This window comes from Amblyomma mixtum, chromosome 10 (genome assembly GCF_055824585.1).
Source record: "Amblyomma mixtum isolate Tamu chromosome 10, ASM5582458v1, whole genome shotgun sequence".
NCBI classification, from domain to species: Eukaryota; Metazoa; Arthropoda; class Arachnida; order Ixodida; family Ixodidae; genus Amblyomma; species Amblyomma mixtum.
The window spans coordinates 186,028,148-186,048,827 of NC_143021.1; the positions used below are offsets into that span (position 1 = coordinate 186,028,148).

At 44.8% G+C, this 20,680-nt stretch overlaps 1 protein-coding gene across 9 annotated transcripts in view; it reads left to right on the forward strand.

Moving 5' to 3' along the window:
• The window catches only part of LOC149327959 (uncharacterized), an 80,388-nt gene that overhangs the window by 8,604 nt on the left and 51,104 nt on the right, over positions 1-20,680 (forward strand). For 4 of the 9 annotated variants that reach the window (XM_089563036.1, XM_089563035.1, XM_089563029.1 and 1 more), the window contains exons 4-7: positions 308-461; positions 11,459-11,581; positions 14,007-14,147; positions 20,401-20,452. The gene's annotated coding sequence lies outside the window, so the exon portion shown is untranslated. Of the gene's footprint in view, positions 1-307; positions 462-11,387; positions 11,582-13,932; positions 14,148-20,400; positions 20,453-20,680 lie in introns of those variants that run through there. The other 5 variants (XM_089563032.1, XM_089563030.1, XM_089563031.1 and 2 more) reach the window with 5 other exon arrangements.

Consider the following 20,680-nt stretch of genomic DNA (forward strand, 5'->3'; position numbering starts at 1 on the left):
TGCGAATAATTGTGTTCCAGTGGATGAAGTGAGCAGCCCAAGAATGGTGGAACTCGGACTGCTTGCTTAACTGTGCTGTTGGCGTTACTGAAACCAGCCGTTACTGAAACCAAGCGCATTAGTAAATGCTCTAGGGAATAGATTTATTCGCCCTTCACTACAACATCAACGATTGCCCGAGTCGCTTTTGACGTTAAACCCCTATAAGCTAAACTAAACTACACATTCCCAAAACTAGTTTGGCCTTCTCTAGAGCTGCACCAGTCACAACGATGTGAATACTGATCTTCTTCTTTGTGTCTTCCAGCAGTGGCAAGAGTCTGTGTTCATCGAACCTTCATTGAGAAGGAAACTGCCGTGCGTGTTGGAAGCACTGGGCGCATTCGTGCCATGGGTGCCAACGGAAGCTCAGACCCACTTCCTCTCCACTGCAATGATGAAAGTAAAATTGGGGCCTAGAGGTGAGCAGCACCATGAATAATTGGGTTCAGTTTGATCAAGCGAGCAGCCCAAGAATGGGGGCGCTCCCTCTTACCACTTCACTGCGCCGTTGACGCCTAAGAAAGCTATGCATAAAACTCTATTTGGTATTGTACCAGGTCTTTAATCTTTTTCTTATTCCGCACAGAAAATTTTGAACATGCTGAACGTAAATGGGAGTGGTCTTGTTGGTACTTATGAAGCCTTGGACGGCACGTGACCGGGACCAAGTGCAATTTAGGGACCATTACTTCCACTAAAGGAGCCGCTACTTTTTAATTTTTCTTTGAGGGCGTGATATTATATTGTGGAATGGTAAACATGTAATAAGAAAAAAGCGCGCGAAAACAGCCGCTGCTAACACCAAGCGCATCAGTAAGCGCTCTAGATGATCAGTTAATACTATGAAAGCAAAGGCGCTGTCATTTTCTCTCGTTCTGTGTGTGAACCTGAAGAACACTTTGACCGAATACATGGAGGGAGATAGGAGTTTAGTACACTTGTGCATTATGTGAATTCTTACAGAGAACGGGCGATGATGAATCTGCAGTCGAGGCAGATAAGTGGTTGTGGAGGATGCCTGCTCTTGCTCAGTAAATTATAGCCATTTCTCTTACTGTCTTCCATGGTTTCTACAGCTTACTGCGCACAAAATACGGCGATCCTGAGCATGCCTAGTTCGAAAATCTGAAGTTTAACTGGCCTATTGTGTTTCCCGCACTTATTTCTATGTCTATATCCTCGCGAAATGCACTGATACGAGTTTGCTGCAAGTAGCTGTGCCATCTGCGGAAGCATTCTAAGCCAGGTTGTTAAACCTAAAACTGTGCTCGTGTAATGCTTTGAGAAGCAGAGGATCATTCTATGTCTGTGGAGTTTTGAGTGCCTGGGCAAAAACATTTTTAAAAAGCAACTATGCATCCTCGCCTGGCCACAGAACAACTGAAGCATAGAGGGGCGAAGCATATGCCAGGTTTTTCAGGGAAGCCGCCTAATAATTTTTAAACATAGGGTTTTTTAGGAGAGGAGGAGCTTTTTTTTTAATAACAATAGACGCGTTGGCGAATATCAAAAAAGAACGGAATCATGTTAATTAGTAAAGTGAATAGCTAAATTCTAATATTCACTTTTGAACTACTAAACATAGGTACCTGATTGCAATTAGGGATTTCTAGCTGGACAATAGTAGTAGCCATACCAGTTTTGAAAACACTATTACTCTTGCCACTGCGGCTCTACAGCTATGAGAACACAACCTCGCCTGGCCGCCGCGGTGGCTCAGTGGTTATGGTGCCCGGCTGCTAACCCGAAAGACGCGGGTTCGATGCGTCCGCGGCGTTTGAATTTCTTTGGAGGAGAAATTCTAGAGGCCCGTGTACTGTACGATGTCAGTGCACGTTAAAGAACCCCAGGTGGTCGAAATTTCCGGAGCCCTCCACTACGGCGTCTCTCATAGCCTTAATCGCTTTGGGACGTTAAACCCCATAAACCAAACCAAACCAATCTACTAATTTCAGCTATTTCTCGCACTCTTCGAAAACCTCGTGCCTGTACTTTACACAGCTGCGTCAATCAAAAATCGGCACTTTGTGAAGCGCTTAGAACGTGCCATTCTCTACCCCACCAGCTCTGCAGCAGCAAAGGGATGAGGAGCGGGGTCCACGGCAGCTTGGGCGGGGCTAAGAGTGTCCCTTGGTGCATGCGGCATATACTCCGTTTCATACATAGCTGTCAACGCTGCCAAAGGTACGAAAGTAGTCCGCTGCAAAAAACAAGCAAAATGTATCCGTCCGCCTCGCGTCGTGGCTGAGTGGTACGAAGCGCGCGCCTTTCTGTTCATTTTACAAAGGGCCTAGGTTCTACTCCCGGCTCGGGTGGTTTTTTTTATTATTTTTTTTATTTTCCTAAAAAAGATTCATTAGGTATAAACTCGAAACTGTCAAACTCTAATACCTACTTTGAAAAACACAGCGCTGTTTACTTGTCTCGAAGGGAAAGGCAGTGTAGTGTATTGGCGACGGACGTGATTGCGAAGTGCTTTTCTCGGGTACTGAACGACTTTTTAGCATGCGGCACACAATGAATCATTGTGTGGTGATAGAATTCAGTGTGGCGTCGATTATTCGGAGCAGCCTCGGCTAGCGGCAACCTTGTATTGATCGGTGTACTCGGCGGCTTTAAAGTGAGGAGCGTCTGACTCGGGTCTCCTCTTTGAGCTGTTGTCACAAGGAAAATTCTTTGAAGTCCTTCCGGTCGTAGTAATGTTTTGTATTAGATGTCGGATTCGGTGTGTTATGGGAGTGAGCTAGTGCGGCGAGATGGGGATTGTTGAAAGCTCTGCATTTTTAGGCCCTGAGCAGAGATTCCGCTGCACAGACCATCGAACTCAACAAGTGGTGTCGTATATTAGCGCACTTGCCGCTGCAGGTGACATTGTTATTGTGAGAAGACGACGACGAGGTACCGTGGTTCATTAAGAGGGCGCACGAAGAAGTTGACGAAGCTCGCTGTTCGTTCTCCTCACGGTAGCTCGTCGTCGTCCTCTCGCGGTATCAATATAAACGAGTAAAAATCCGGGCTTCTTACACACCAGTGAGGGGTAAGCGCAGGCAGCGAGAGTGAACGTTGCGGCCGGCATTTAATCGTTGATTCTGTCCAAAGTAGGTATTTCGCGTTCGGCATACATACGATGTAACTTGAGTCGGATGGCGTTGACTGCAAAGCTGTCATATTTAACACTGCGAGAGCTAGATATGGTCAACTGGCTAGGTCGTTTTTGCGGTGATCTCATTCCAGTAGCGAGACCTTCCTTCTTGAACCTCGCAACTGTCCGAGGGCTCACCCCGGTCATCTCGCCCAGTTTCGAGAACTTCGCGCACAGTCTTCTCCGGGAAGCGCTTCCTTACGCTAGAGTAAACGTTGACAATAACCTGCTTGGAGTCTTTCGAAAATTTCGGAGACTTCAGCTTGGAGAACAGGCGAGCAGGAGATGTTTTTGAAGCCGCAGTGGGCGAAGAAAACAAGCGAGTAGGCGATAGCGGTGCCATTTTCTCCATACTCGGAAACCGAAAGACGAACGCGGAAGACATCACCGGCCGGCCTAGCTGCGAAAACCTGATACAGGAGGAGCCGAAAAAAACCCAGAAAACTAAGGCACTCTGTTTTGAAGAACATTAAAGAAAAAGCAATCTTTTTGCAAAATAAAACACCATTATTATTATGCTGCAATATTAACCAAAAATAACTTTAATTTTGAGTTCATTACTCTTGTCACTTTCGACGCACTACATTACGATGCGGACGAGAAACGGGAAGAGGCGCCGTAGCCTTGGCTGCGTTGACAGCTATGTATGAAACGGAGTATAGAGAGTCGCATTGGGATTGATGTCACTTTGCGCCCTCCCGCAAGCGCATGGTTTTCCGATACCGCAAGAAACGGTCCAAATTATTTGAACCACTTCGAGCGAGGATAATCGCAACTTCAGAATTCTAAAAACTGGCATGGTTATTACTAACTACTGGCCAGATATATAAAATTGTAATCAGGTGGCTCTCGGTAATACTTAAAAGGCTAGCTATAACAATTATTTAAATTTTAATATGATTCTGTTTTCTGACGTCAGCAAACGCTTGTATTGCTATTCCATAAAAAAGCTTCTATTTACCACAAAAACTCTTTACCTAGGATTAATGGGGCCATCCTCTCTGAGACACCTGGTATACATTGCATTGAAGTTTTAAAAAGGACAAAGCTCATGTGTTCATCAGGTATGTATGAAGGCATATACCAATTCTCCCAGCTAAATTTAGCAATTGTTTAAGAGATGAAAAATCCTGCCACCAACGAAGTTTTTTTTATTCATGAAGGTGTTCCCTAAACATGTAATGCTGTAAACACTCCCTAACCGAAAATCTAATTCGCAATGGAAGTCTCTCCCTACGAAAATCAGCGGCATCAGTCTCTCGGTACACGACTGAATGCTGTTAATGTCTGTCACTTTTGAAGTTGGTTTGGTTTATCGTTTATGGGGGTTTGACGTCCGAAAGCGAGAAAGGCTATGAGGGACGCCGCAGCGAAGGGCTCAGGAAATCTGGACCACCTGGGGTTCTTTAACGTGCACTGACATCGCGCAGTACACGGCTTTGAAGTTGATAAAAATTACTCCATTGTCTTAGAATTATCTCTTTACAAAACTGTGTCGCTGCCAGTGTTTGGTGAAACAATTCTGCCGCTTATGAAAATGACGTTTTAAAGTGGGTTTTCCTAAGATAGTTATCACCATGAACTTAGGGGTAAAACTCATCTGCAATAAATGTTCCCTCCATCAAAGTCTTTTGCAATAAATAATTATCGCCTGAATGTATGGCAAACGGCCTGTACGCGAATTTTCTTCCGCCATATTATTTGCCCTGAAAATCTTTTAGCACTTATTACTTGGGCTATACCTCAACAAAACAGTCCATGCTTTATCACAAAACATTCTTTTCTCTGTGTATTCATTCTCTAACACTAGCATATGCAGCGTCATTCGTCTTCTGGTCACGTGGCTTGCTTTAGGCCCATATACATCATCATCATCATCCTGGCTGCACCCACTGCAGGTCAAGGCCTCTCCCGTGCCTCTCCAATTAACCCTGTTCTTTGCCAGCTTGTTAATCCCTTCTTAATCTCATCCCCCCCCCCTAACTTTCTGCCGTGCCCTGTTACACTTACCTTCGCTCGGAGGCCACTATGTTACTCTTATGCACCGGTGGTTATCTTGCCTTCGCATTGCATGTCATGCGCAAGCCCATTTATTCCTCTTGATTTCGACTAGGTTGTCTTTAACCCGCGTCTGTTGCCTCAACCACTGTGCCTGCTTCTGGTCTCCTAACTTAACTCCGGTCTTCTAACTTCCATATCTCGCGGCACTGTCCTTAACTTAACCAGAACCATTTTTTGTTAGCTTTCATTTTTCTGCATTATAGGTGAGTACCAGTGAGGTAAAGCTGTTGTATACGTTGGTCTTGACAGTTATCCGTAAACTGCCATTCGTGATCTGGAAGGACTTCCCATATGTGCTCAACCCCCTTTTTTCTATTTCCCTCTCATGATCCCGATCAATAATCACTACCTGTCCTTAGTAGACATATTCCCTTTTCCCGCACCTCGCTACCAATTGCGAACTGCTGTTCCCTCGCGATATTGTCGAGCGTTACTTTGTTTTTCTGAATGTTAATTTTCAGACCCACTGTTCTCCCCTGCCTGTCTTACTCATTGATCACGCTTTGCAGTTCATCTTCTGAATGACTAAGCAAGGCGATGCCATGAACGAATTGCAGATTACTTAGAATTTTTCATTAACTCCTATCTATATCAGCACTTTTGCTCGCTAGCTTCAGGTCTTCCTTCGGTGCAACACTGCACGGCTCAGAAGCACAACAACATGCACTAGAAAATTTCTAGCCATTTTGTTTCGTCAATGAACAGGAGTAAGTGCCAGTAGCTGCCGCACTGCTGTTTCTGCATCTATTTGCTACATTGTGTTCTTCTTACCTCTTCGGAAAAAAATCCGACGAATTAAACTTCTTAACAAGAAGAATTGTGACACGCTCAGATGAAAGAAAGATTTTTTTCATCAGACAGATGTGACATACACATATTGAGCGAACGTAATTTTGCGTGAACGACAGCGAATGAACCGAGAGCAGATTTGACATCTTCCAGGAAACCTGCTGCTGGCCTAGTTGAACTTTGCTGCTGAAGTGTTTTATGATAAGAAGGGAAGAACACAAAATGAGTTGTAGAGCCTGTCTTTGCTCCAGCCAGCAGAGCGACCTCTAGATGTTGATTTGTTAGCAGGAAGGGAATTTAGCGTGTTATTCTGCAGGAGTCCTGCAGTACATGGAAGAAACTGAAGTTTACTAGCAGAGCTATGAAATTAGTCATTGTTGTGCTTGGAATGCACCCATGGGCATGAACAGCCTGAGAGGTATTTATACCCTTTTCACACCAGCATCAACTCCGGTTGTTCTATTCCCGAGCCCCTTATAGAGCGGACTCGATCATTTTTGTGCCCTTTGTCTGTGGGGTTGCATCCAAAGTAAACGTAAGAAGTCTACACTCGGTGAGAACTAGGACTTCGACATTTATTTACACTCCATAGAACTGACGAATACTATACAGCAAAATGCACCACATTCCTGAATCATGCGGCAGTTTCCGCGTTTTTAGTTCATAAGTATTCGTGCGAGGTGAATCGTTCTTGGGTAGACCCTAGCCTGCTGCGTTTCATCACTTTTAAGGCATTCTTATTTCCTGAAGACGAATGTGAATATTTCTCCAGTTCCCCTTTAGTAATCGCTGGGATATCACTTTTGCTATTTGCAGTTTTCTTGCTGCGTAAAAAAAACGCACATAATTTTATTTATTTATTTATTTCAAGATACCCCTAAAGGCCCTCTTGACGAGGGTATTACATAGATGGTGGTAAAAATTACAAATTTTATACATAGAAGGAACATTTAACATGAGTAACAGGGCAGAAAAAGAAGCAAGAAAAGAGCAATAACTGGTACTCAGCAACAATCGAAATGTGGCGCAACAACAATACGCAAAAAAAGAAAAACAAAAAACAAAAATAAAAAATTACCGACGATTACGTTACTTCCTAATGCGAAATTTGAGCGCAGCAAATAAGCTGTTTCACCTTTTCGATAGATTGAGGCAAAGAAATCGAGCAACACATGTATGCGCTATCACAGAATTTTTTTTTTATTTTTCACACGTATTCCTTTAACAAAGACTCCACTAACAGTTCTTGACAGTCATGAAGGAAGCTTTGTGGTCGGAGAAATAGACTGATATATGTTCGACTTGGTACACCAATGCTTGATTCTCAAAGACGAGATCTATACAAGTGCCTCTCGAGGTTGTCACAGCCGTGGGACGCGTTACGAGCGAGAGGAACGGGATGTTCTCCCGCATAAGTGTTAGGAAATTACATTTTGTCTTTATGTCAACATTAAAGTCCCCCACTACTAACATCGGTGTGGATCGATGGACGGTTAATGCGAGTTGCAGGAAGTGCACGACGTCTTTCGTGAGTGCGGTAGGGGCGAAGTAGGCAGCTACTACCAGCAAGCCGTTGGGCAACTTTGCGGCGCACAGTTCGCCAACTTCATGTGACGTGCCAAACATTTCGACTGGTATTGCAGAGAGACCTGTGCGCAAGTAGATAGCGACTCCCGCCGCTCTGTTGTGGTCTCTGCGAGCACCACAGCAGTATAGGAAATCTATGATTTCGAGAGGCTCTTCGGGATCCATCCAGGTTTCAGCAAAGCAAAGTACAGATGAATGGCGCAGAATGTGATCGTGGTGTACGTCCTTGGCATGTGCGGCAAGGGAGCGTACGTTAAGAATGTGGTTGTGAATGATGAATCAAGTGCTGCCAGCGAATGACGCGTCCATTGGCTGTCTGCGTGTGTTACTGATGTGTGGTTAACATGTTAAGCTTCGCCTGTAAGAGTGGAACGCGACAGCGTCTTGCAACGCTGCCAGGGAGTCCACGGAACGCCATCGCCAATTCGGCTGTACGCCTTGCTGGACGGTAAATTTATTTTTTGAGGAAAGGAAATGTATCTCTCTCGCATATCTGGGTGGACACCTGCACCTCGCCGTAAGGGAAAGGGGGAAGATGGGAGTGAACGAAGACGCCGTATTAGCTAGACGCGCCTTTGTTCATTCCAAACCATTCAGCTGGCATTACGGAGTGGCTAGCGTGCTCGTATCGCACTCCGGAGACCCTGGTTCGATTCCCCAACTCGACCAATTTCGTTCTCGGCTTTATTTATTTATGCGGTCTAACTAGAAAGGTTAATTAGGCTATTTCATATTTATATTATTGTATTTCTATCCATCGTGTTCTGTCATTAGAGAGTTTTAGTATAGCGGGCTTTGCGTAATTGAGTGCATAGCGGAATAGCGGGTCCAGAGTGCGCATGCGCAGAACGCTAACGGGGAAATAGCGTTAGCGTACGCACGCAATTTTCAGAATTTAGCGTTGCGGCATTTGCGCCCTTAGCGTGGAAACATGGCGGCGTCCTTTCAAGCGACAGCCGCCCGCTTCAGCCGATTCAGCAGCTCTTGCGATTCCGGTCGGCATGTTTACCGGCAACTACTGGTGTTTTTGCTTTTCGCTATGACTTACCTTGCTTCGACGATAAAGTTTAAGCTGCAATTCAGCCCTGTTTTTAAGATACGCTCTCGATTCTGGAGCGCGCAAGCCTAATAGCACCTCCAGCTGCACTGCTACCGTCTGCAACGGCCCGAAACGCAGCAGAAACCTAGCAAAAACGTCTGGAACGAGACAAAAATAGATTTGGAGGCTTTTCGCGGTGTTTTATGGACTTAAATTATGTAAAGAGAGTTTATATTAAATTTACAAAAGTTTTTTTAACATTAGACGTCATGTGATAACAAATATTCTTGCTCCAACGGCTTGTAGCTAACATTGCCTTTACTAGATGGCGCCACTATTTTACGTTTCTATTTTATTTTTTTTTCAATTTCGGGGTAATTTTGCAGACGAAAATGAACGCTGCACTAATAATTCGTTTAACAAACTCGGAAATATTATACTTTGGCAAGTTAGCGGCAATGTCAACCATTTTAGAAGGAGCGTTGGCATCCATGTCAAGCAGATGGCGTTTAGCGTTTTCAAAACGCTACACTAAAACTGTCTGTGGGGATAAGTTGCTTGCGGCACGCTAACGTAATTTCCCTTAGGTCCGCTATCACGCTAACGCTATACTAAAACTCTCTATTAACCTGTCAATTGTTGGAACTGTCTAGGATGTTCGACACAACGTATAAGAAACGAGCAACGTCTTACTGAGCGGGGAAGTGCGTGGTGGTGGAGGGAACGCGGCTTCGTACTTATCTGTTTTTTTTCAGCAGCCTCGCCTTCCGCGGACGCTGTTGTCGCTGCGGCGCGCGTCTTTCTTTTCTTCTGACCTCTTCATTCTCCTCTAGATTAATTAGGCTAATTGATTAATTAAGCAATTAACTAAACTCAGTCCAACTTAGTTGCAGCATCACTATACGATCCCTTTGATTGGTTGCATGGTTACTAGCCAAAGTACAATTGGCCCCATTTGAAATTCGCGCACTGTGACGTCACGAGCATTTCGACCAATTGAAAAGCGTGACATTGGGGGCGGAGCTGGTTACGAGGCCGACGCCGACGACGACGCGAAACCCAGGAACGGACGCCAAAGAGCTGCGCTCTAAAACATCGGAATAAACAACGAAAAGCGAAACTCAAACACATTACGGTGAACAGAACAGAACTAGAAGAAAACTACACATCGCTTTGATTTTTTAAAAGTTCATGAAATGATGTCGCGTTAGTTTCAGTTGCGATTGTGGAAGGCAGCCGGTTCCAATCAATAATGGTTTTGGGTATGAATGATTTGGCAAAACTTGAAGTGTGACATGTGATGCGTTTGATCTTGAAAGGATGGTCACGGCGTGGAAACACTGCTGTGGGTAAGTGAAAGAAATCGTCGTGAAGCAAAGGATGATGGTAAATTTTGTGAAAAAGAGTTAATCGGGAGAGTTTACGATGATGAGAAAGGCTGTCAAGACCAGCACGAGCTTTTAACGCTGTGACGCTAGTAAAACGTGAGTAGTCGGAATAAATGAAACGAGCATACTGTACATACTATGTACATAATGCACATACTATGATGCGCAGTTTTTTCATGTAATGTGCACGTTGTAACAGAAACCATTTCATTACAACTCGGTGGTTACAGTGCTCCATGGTGAACTGGAGGACTCCTTTTTCAATCCGGTCGAGACGACAGAGTTTCGTCGGAAGCAAAACGAAAAAGCGCCCGCCTCCTTTGCGAAATCACTCCACATTTCTAAACCCCCGGCATCCAGATTTGCCCTGAGCCATTCACTGACCGCATTTGTTTTTCCAGTCCCGGACTACTTGCTGACAGGTCTCGGCTTCCGCTCTGACAGGAAACAGCGTCATGGTCACATGACATACTTGCCATAGGCTGCTTTCGAACTCGGCGCCAGAGCCGGGCTCCCCCTCGGTTACCGTCAGACGACGCAAGCCACGGCCACCACGACACCGAAGCAACGCCGTGCGCTCGATCATGATATTGAGTCGATTTAAAGACTGTACTGTCAGCTTAGCGTAGGTGCATTACAGAACTCAGCTTCGGAGGTATGCTCGCCGCTACTGCTTGCGGCGAAGTTCGCACAAAGTAGCCCAACTCGTTGCGGATCGGTAGATAGACGAAAGCCTTCGCAAAAATGTTGGCAACAAGCTCTATAGCTGCTCCAGTATACGAGTGGTTCACCTGCGATGCTTTCAGGTAAGCGTACAGACAGCATGTCGCAAAACAAGCAAACGAGAACCTCTTGACGACACGAGCAAACAATACGCGCTCGAAGCTTCGAACGCGCGTCCGTGTGCGGTGGATTTCAAGAAAATAAACGAAGATGCAAGAACAAAAAGTATTGCGATGGCTCAGAGAGCAGCTACGGAGCTCATGTGAAGGTTTAACGCGTGATATCGACCTCCAGGAACACGAAAAATACTCAAAATGTACACGGAGTCTAACTCAATATGGCTGCCAGCGCGGCGCGCAGCTATCGTCTGCTGCCTTCTCAGCAGCCCCAAGCAGCCCGCGGACTGCCATAGGCTAAAAACGAACGCGTTGCTATGGCGATGCATGCAGGTAGGCGGAGCTTTCGGGCTGCCCGAGAAAAACAAACACCGGACTCGAGTCCGCAAGTAGTCCCGGACAGTCCGGGACTGAAAAACAAATGCGCCCACTACTGTGTCCCCCGTAGCCCGAGTCGCTTCGGACGTTAAGTCACCGCCTGTTGTAGTTTTTTTTTTTTTTTGAACACTGCGAAGGTAAATTTTCAGTAACTGAGTCATTGGCGTTCTTGTTTTTTCGTCGTGATTGGCAGCTCGAGCTCCTGGCCAGCCCGTCGTCCAAGCCGCGGACGCCTCTTGTGTCTGGACTGTTATCATCACGTGGGTGCCGCCGAAGGCCGGCTACTGACTCGGCCGTGCAGAAATAATGGCGGAAAGTGAGTACGGTTGCACATGATTTTGTACGTAGCAGATGCAAACATGACTCTGTGGTCCACGGTCTGAAGGGCACAACTAAAAAACTGCAGACAAGGCTACACATATGCAGAACTTGGTAATAACTTAAAATCCACAGCATAAAACTGAAAATCACATTTCCGCAAATCGTGAAATACTGCACTGCTCAGCTTAACATTTTTTTCACTGGAATATTCGTGCATGGTTTTGCCTGAAATACAGGGGGGGGGGGGGGGGGGTTGGAACTAACAAATTTTTTTTTTGCGGTGGATGTCTCTGAGCACGCTCGTATTCTTAATATCCACCTCCGATGTTCAGCTGAATCAATGTAGCTAAGAAACTGAAAGTGCACGTTTGGCGCAAAATATCTCTTTATTGAGATTTTGGTGTTATGTACTGCGTTTGCTTTATTTTCAGTTTTCTGCGAGAAAGTGATAAAGCTGTCTTCATGAGCTCTGCCTACTTCTCTGCAAGAAAAAGTTGTGCTGTTTCATTATAAGGATGCTATGAACCGAGCGAGGGGTCACAATGTTTGCTATTTACAGGATGTTGCAGCTGGATTAACCTTCAAAAGATAGTGGCATGAAGACACTGGTGGCTGGGTTCCTGCTGTGTTCTTTCCTTGCTACTAATAACTAACCTCACCTTCAAAACCTAGTGGCATGACGAGACAGGTTACTGCATTCATAACATACTGTGTCCTTTCTTAGCTACTAATAACTAACCTAACCTTCAAAAGCTAGTGGCATGAGGAGACAGGTTACTGTGTTTCTGCTGTGTTCTTTCTTGCTACTAATAGCTAACCTAACCAAGGAAAGCTAGTGGCATGAACACACAAGTTACTGCGTTTCTGCTGTGTTTTTTGTTGCTACTAATAGCTACCACATTACGAGACATGTTCCTGCCTTTCTCTTGTGCTTAAAAATGCTGGTCCCATGATTAGGCAGGTTATTGCATTCCTGCTGTGGCCTTTCCTTGCTACTAGTAACTAAAGTAACCTTCAGAAACTTGTGGCATAACCATACAGGTGACTGCAGTTCTCCTGTGTACTTTCTTTGCTACTGATAACTAACGTAACCTGCAAAAGCTAGTGGCATGAAGAGACAGGTTACTGCATTTCTGCTGTGTTTTTTCTTTGCTACTAATAACTAACCTAACCTTCAAAAACTAGTCACGTGAAGTGAATGGTAACTTCATTTCTGCTGTGTTCTTTCTTTTGATAGTAGCAACTAGCCTAATCTTGAAACGCTAGTGGCGTGAGACTAGCATCAACACCGGTCGTTTCATTCCCGAGGCCCTCATAGAGTGGACTCACTCATTCTTGTGCCCTTTGTCTGCAGGGTTGCATCCGCGCATAAGAGGTCTGGCTTCGGTGAGAACTAGGACTTCGACATTTATTACTCCATAGCCCTGACGAATACTATAGCGCCAAATGCACCGCAATCCTGAATCATGCGGCAGTTTCCGCTTTTTTAGTTCTTAAGTATTCATGCGATGCGGATCATATGCGTATATCCTAGCCTGCTGCATTTCATTGCTTTAAGGCATTCCGATTTCCTGAAGATGAATGTGAATATTTTGTTCTGTTTTCATTTAGTAATCACTGGGATATCACTTTGGTATTTGCAGCTTTTTTGCTCCGTAAAAAAAATGCACGTAACGTACATGTTATGAGGTGCAATTTTTTTTTCCATGCAATGTGCACGTTATAACACAAGCCACTTTATTACAACTCGGTGGTTACTGCGCTCCGTGCTGAACTGGAGGACTCTTTTTTTTCAATCCGGCCGATGATGATGATGAAAACGTTTATTTAAAGCCACAATGACTTAGTTTAAGGGAAGGCTGATCGGGTCCCTAGTCTGGGACGCCGTTGGTAAAATCCGCTGCCCGTGCTCTTGCGACGGGGGCTCGTTGTTCCTCCATGTCGGAGCTGGACAGGGCCGCCTCCCAGCTCTCCCGCGTTGGCTGATTTATGATGTCAATACTGTTGTTTGCCTGACAAGCCCATACCATATGGTATAAGTTTGCCTTCTGGCCACAAAGCTTGCACTGTGCCGTAAAGTACTCGGGCTCAATGGCGTGAAGCTTAGCTGGATTATTAAACGACATAGTTTGTAGCATTCGAAGGTGGCATTCTTCTTATTTACTGAGAGCGTTAGTGGGCCTCGGGGGCGTCTGTCTTTCAAGGCCCAAATGCTGTAATATCTCTGAATATGTTGTTAATGGAGAGGGGAGATTTACTGGAGATTTACCCCCAGTCATTCACTACTGTGTCCCCCCGTAGCCTTAGTCGCTTCCGGACGTTAAAACACCGCCTGGTGTGTTTTTTTTTGGAATACTGCGGAAGTTAAATTTGCCGTAAGTGGGTCACTGACGTTCTTCTTATTTTGTCATGATTGGCAGCTCGAGCCCTTGGCCAAGCCCTCCGTCCATACCGCGGGCGCCTCTTGAGTCTGGAGTGTTATCATCACGCAGATGCCGACGACGGTCGGCTGTCGTCCAGCAGCCCCTACTGACTCGGCCGTGCAGAAATATTGGCTGAAAGTGAGTGCGGTTGCACGTGACTTTTCCACGTAGCAGATACAAACACGACTCGGTGATCCACGGTCTGAAGGGCACAACTAAAAAACTTCAGACATGGGCTCGAATATGCAGAATTTCGTAATAACTTAAAATCGCCAGCTCGAAACTCAAAATCAAGTTTACGCAAATCGTGAATTACGTTGCGTGTACTGCACTGCCGTTTTCTCCACTGGAATCATCATGCATGGTTTTACCTGAAATAAAGAGGGGGTCAAACTTACAAGCCTTTCTTGCGGTAGATGTCACTAAGCGCGCTCATATTGTTAATATCCATCACTGATGTTCAGCTTAATCAATGTGACTAAGAAACTGAAAGTGCATAATCGGCGCAAAACATCTCTTTAGTGAGATGTTGGGGTTATGTACAGCGTTTGATTTACTTTCAGTTTTCTGCGAGAAAGTTATAAAGCTGTCTTCATCAGCTCCACCTACTTCTTTGCAAGAAAAAGTTGTGCTGTTTTATTTTAAGAATGCTATATACCTTGTGATGGGTCATAATTTTTGCTATTTACAAGATGATGCAACTGGATTAACGTTCAAAAGATAGTGGCATGATGAGACAGGTTACTGCGTTTTTCCTGTGTTCATTCTTTTGCTACTACAGGTTACTGCGTTTCACCTGTGTTCTTTCTTTTGCTACTGCGTCTCTCATAGCCTCAGTCGCTTTGGGACGTTAAACCCCATAAACCAAACCTTCTTTTGCTACTAATAACTAACCTAACCTTTAAAAGTCTAGTGGCATGAAGAGACAGGTTTCTGTATTTCTGCTGCGCTTATTCTTTGCTACTAACACCAAACCTAACCTTGGGGAGCTTGTGATATGGCGAGGCAGGTTCCTCCGTTTCTCCTGTGTTCTTTCTTTGGTACTAAAAACCTAACGTTCAAAACCTAGTGGGATGAAGAGACAGGTTGCTGCGCTTCTGGTTCATTCTTTCCTTGATAATAACTAGCTCAACTTTAAAAAAAGCTATAATATTGCTAAATATTGTGGCTTTATTGCCTATTGCTTTATTGCCTATATCTTATAGCTTTATTAAAGGTAAATAGTTCCTTTTATTACTAACATTTATAAAGATAATAATTACAAAATTGAAATAATTACAATAGGAAACAAACGCGGGTAATGACATCCTAGTCAAAATCAAGAAGAAATAGGCTTGGATATATGGACATATATTGCAAAGGGAAGATATATCCGCTGGTTCTTTTTTGTCTAATTGGTTTTTGTGTAGCTTTTGTCATTGACGTTGGCCCCTTTCTTTTTTATTTTAATTTGTTTTCTGTTTCCTTTTATTTTCCGTTTGTTTTCCCTGCGCTAACCTCTGCCTTGATGTGGGCTTTCTTCCACATTTTTGGTTTTTTCGTATTTCTTGAGAGTTTTCCAACAAGGAGTAAAGGAATCGATTCTAAGAGAAGGTGGGCATAGCAGGGTGTTGCGAAAAGTTAGGTGGGCGGATAGGATTAAGAGCGGGGACACGATGGCCGTTGGGCTGCCCCGAGATCTCAGCCGTCTCACTCAGCTCTCGCTCGGCAGCGGCGACTGTGTTGATGCCGGTATTGGATGCCAATGACAGCGAAAGCTACGCAGCCTTTTAGTATACAACAATTCGGACTTGAGTACCTTCAATTCTAGTCGTGAAATTTCACCATGCTCATCAGAAAGACCGGATGGCAATGAAATATCATTTCTGGGAATAAAGATTGACGAAGATACATGCTTTTGCTAGAAAAAATGGCAAGTTGGAACTGCCTTTGTAGAGGCAACTTACCTGACCTCGAATTCAACATTTCATAAGCGCATCAAAGCTCTAGTGGTGGTCTCCAATAGCGAGTGATCGGCACTCGTGTCTACAAAGTGTGTGCAAGATATCCCCATCGCTGACTCCAGTGGTACCGCCATTACCTGTAGCTTGGTCTCCACCTATGCACAGCTTGCCATTCAATAAGTAATAGTGCCAAAGTATTTATTTCAATAAAAAAAGAGAAGTATAAGCCCTCTTTGTGGCACTTTCTTTTGATATATCCACTTTGTGAACACCTCCATTATACCGGCCCAGGGGAGCTTTAAAAATCATTGCACTAAAATGCATTGGCTGCTTTGTCTTAACAGACAGAAGTAACACTACAGTCTCCTATATGCCAGCGCGATACATGGCTTCATCATCCGTGAAGTATCTTTATCGAATCAGCCCCTAAGAACGTCAAATACATCGTGCCCGAGTATAGCCCAAATTTCCTCCTTAGGTGATAGCTAAATTGCATTCTTGTCCACGTATGTCTAACTGGTCCCAAAGCTAATTCCCAGTACTTTGCTCTCTTAAAATTATCCCTGTCTCGGTATGAGCTGCGTTTATGTTCGCTTTGACATTGTTGCACATTGTACCCAGTGCAGGTGCCAGAGCAGAATCTTTCTCCTCCTCGCCTAAGATGGTGGAGTGGTTAACGCCCTCTCGGACGCATGGAGTATACCTTTCTTCGTTTGAGCCAAGGAAAAAAGGCTAGAGAGAGAGTGAGAGATGAACGGGAAGGCAGAGAGGTTAAGTAGCCGACACCTAGTGTGTTATCGTACACTTAGGAAGGGGAACGGAGGGAGAGGGAGAAAGGGGAAGAGCAAAGAGAGATCACTTTTTCACATGTCCGTAAAACAAAGGTCTAAGCGAATATAAATTCAGTACACATTGAAAGGAGTCTTATCTCCTTCTAAATGTCGATTAGAATGTAGAGCTGCTCTAAAAAGTTGGCGCCAGAACAAAACCACTTAAAAACTTGATATCTTGGCAGTCCCACATGCAGCACATGCTGCACCATGTCCTTTGGAATTTCCTGGTCTACCAACCGTTTTGTCATACACACATAATTATGATAATGATATCATTCAGAATGTATGACAGTGTAGAACATTGTGCGCCATGCGAAGGTGTAATTATATTTTGTGATTGCTCTTCTAAGACGTTATTCCATCACATTGCTTGTTTCAGTGGAGCGCATGCTTCCAGGCAGTGACGAAATTAAGATACTTTCGTGGTTACCTCTTATTCCGACAAAGTTTTGCCTCCGTAATTCTGAGGCACTGGTTCTACACTGAAAGCGGGAGGATGCCTGTTATCCTCGACGCAGGCAGTAGTAGCCAGAGCCCGTGGCGACGGAATTCTCTCTGCCGAGGGGGACGATATGGGCTTCTGGAACGCCTGAAGGGGTGCATCACGTGGGTGCCATGGAAGCTAGGTGCCACGTGGGTGCATGGCCCAGTTCCAAGCTCACTTTACACGCGTGGCCCGCTGAAGTACGCTGGTTTTCCTGGCCACAACAAAGCCTCCCGCTTGCACTGAGTTAGCTTTCCGAACTTGCTAATACTCTGACGTGCATATCGTAAGGCCGATCAAATCTAAAAACCTGGCATTTAAGCTGCTTGGTTCGACAGCGTCTAGCCATTGATATACAATTGTACTTACTATCCATGAGGTTTGCGGTATCGCCCTGGTGTGATACCGTATCACAAGTTACAGTGTTCTTATGCTGTCCTGTGAGTGAGAACGAATCATGCGCCTGCCTCGAGCTCTAGTAATTTGTTGTGCTCAACCCTATTCCAAAATAACTAAATAATATTTGTGTCAACACAAGGCTGTCATTAAATTCCTGCCAATGCCCAATATGTACACTATTCTCCGCGGGCCATATCACTAAGCGTAGAAGTGACGCAGTGTGTGTGCTGTTGGCGTAGGGAGCAGCCAGTCTGAATTTGTCCACTCAGTGCGCACATCTTGGGTGCAGTTGGTGTTTTATTATCGCGCGCTCTCTAAGTGTTCGATACTATGTTTTATTGATTTAATGTATAAGCTTGTTTGATTGTTCAGGAAGGACAGGCAATTGTCAGGTTGGAAACAACATTTGGCTTGCTTTTTCTTGATTTACACGATGCAAATTACAATCGGAATAAGAAATAAAAAGCATGTTTTTATAAATGACGACCACACCAGCTCAAGTTTTCAGATGCTGAGTTCATCGCAGGAAATTTTTGGTTGCTCCATGATAATAAAAATAATGACAACTAGCAGTAGCACATTGTTTGCTGTATGCAAGAAATGCAAATAACTTTGAAAAAAAAATTGATACATTGGTTATTTAAGAAAAACTGATACGTTGGTGCAACCACTTATAACCGCAAATAAAATATCGCATTGAAGTGCACTAAGAAACTGCCTATTACAGAAAATGTCGCGATTAACTAGGATTAGCCGCCGCGGTGGCTCAGCGGTTATGGTGCTCGGATGCTGACCCGAAAGACGCGGGTTCGATCCCGGCCGCGGCGGCTGGAATTTCTTTGGAGGAGAAATTCTAGAGGCCCGTGTACTGTGCGATGTCAGTGCACGTTAAAGAACCCCAGGTGGTCGAAATTTCCGGAGCCCTTCACTACGGCGTCTCTCATAGCCTTAGTCGCTTTGGGACGTTAAACCCCATAAACCAAACCAACCATTAACTAGGATTAGTCCATGGTGGTGTCCTGCACTGCATGACGGATGATTGGCATTTTGGGAATGATAAACAGGTGGGAGCCAGGATTTTTCCATTGCCCCAGTGGCACTGCTTTCAAATTAAAATACACGTTTTTTTGTAGTGCCGGTCATGATGGACCACTGTATCCGTAGCGGAATCCTTTTGTCACCAGCGTGTGCCCATGACTTTGCATCTAGAGGCCTATCATGAAACATATGAAAAATGCTCGAGAAATGAAGATAAACCTTGGCTCCCAAGCACGAAGAGGAAATATTGCTCTCCTCCGAATAAAAATAATGCGCTTGTTCTGGCCGCCTGTCTAATCTGCGATGCAATGTATGACGTCTTCCCGAAGGTGTTTGACAACACGTTACCAGGTGATTTGCTTGTCCGGAGGCGCCGATTACGATGCTCTCTGAGTGGTGGTGCAATGTGCTACTTCGCTGCAAAAATTAACCGTCTATTTACTTCTTGAAAGATGTGCGACCAGATGCAATCGCACAATATGTATGCACCCTTCATGAAGATTACTTTTAAGGTGCTTTTCGAAACAATGTGGGCTGCAGCTGGCACGACGCGGTTTCGGCCATTTCACTGGGCTGCAGCTGCTATGAAACCGGTCTTTTTTTTTTTTTCACTCGGTTGCCCTAGGAACGCAATCCTCCTTAACACTCGGCTACAATTGATGTGTGAGGTATTGGTCTTTTACGTGGGGCTCCAGCAGCCACAAACCGGTTTTCCTCCTTTACGAAGACACCACCACACTTCACCAGGATATATAGCGGTTCTTTGTTTAGTGACCCACCTAGTGCTGGCGCCATCTACGGGCAAACCATGGCAGGTGGCAGCTCACAGGTCGAGGCTTCAACCGTAGACAGGCCGGCATTTCCACCACAGAAGAGTGTAGTACTAGCCTGTTAAAAAAACTCACACGAAATATCCACCCAAAATACATCTCAAGAGAGTTGGGGCGTGCTCAAAATGTCAAGAGCAATAAAATGCCATAGCTCTTCTGGACATATAAGGTGCACTTTGATAAAGATAGTATTTGTGTTTTAAATAATAAGGACTCTCATAATTTTCTGTTCTCGAGGTAAATGGCATTTGTACGGCAGCTGCCGAGTTAAAAGCCTCGTTAGCACTTCCCCAGTTGAACGCTCTTATTTTTAAAACAACACGAAGCGCTCAAGGCTAGGAAACAGTGCTGTAACTTTCGCAGCAGTTTTTTGTGTGTACGTAAGGCAGTGCTGAAGTCTGGAGGCACTGTTCGTATGTGTTCTTTTCCTTAAACCACCCTTCTGCCGCCGATTTCAAAAGGTACGTCGGAGCGCTTTTTTCGCGGGCAGCCTTGACGGAAACCGAACACCGAAACTATATAGAGCTGGAGATAATCGTGGCAGTTCTGACAGTGATGTTTAGATAGCGGCAGCGGGGCAAAATTTCGTCAAGGTATGTGGGTCCTAGGAACCTTCTCCACAAAATTAACATCAACTGTTTCCTATGTGCCATCACATGGCGTACATGATTGCATACCAATGGTGACAAATTTGGCGCTGATAGAAAAGATTGGCGATATTTGCCTACTCTTGGCCTCTGTATGGTGACTTTCCTGAACTGGTCAAAAGAAACACTACCGACACCGTAGGCAAAGCGCACTATTGGGTTTGTTTAATGCAGGTGAGTTAGCACATGTGCTAATTCTACATCGTTTCTTCGGCAGATGACTGCTGCTAATGTTTAACGTCAGCCTCACGGAGTAACCACGATGATGGGTATGTGGATAACTTTTCTCTACCTCTGACATTCTCTTGGTGAATAATTATGCTCCTTTCTGATGCTGCGTTACCCACTCAGCAGTACATACGGGTGTGTAGTCGAAATTAATATGCATTCTGTTGCACTAAAAGGCGCGCAAGCCCTCTGCGATATTAACACATTTTAAAGAGACGCAGGTAGTATAAATTAATTAGAAACCCTCGATAACTACGTTGCTCATATCC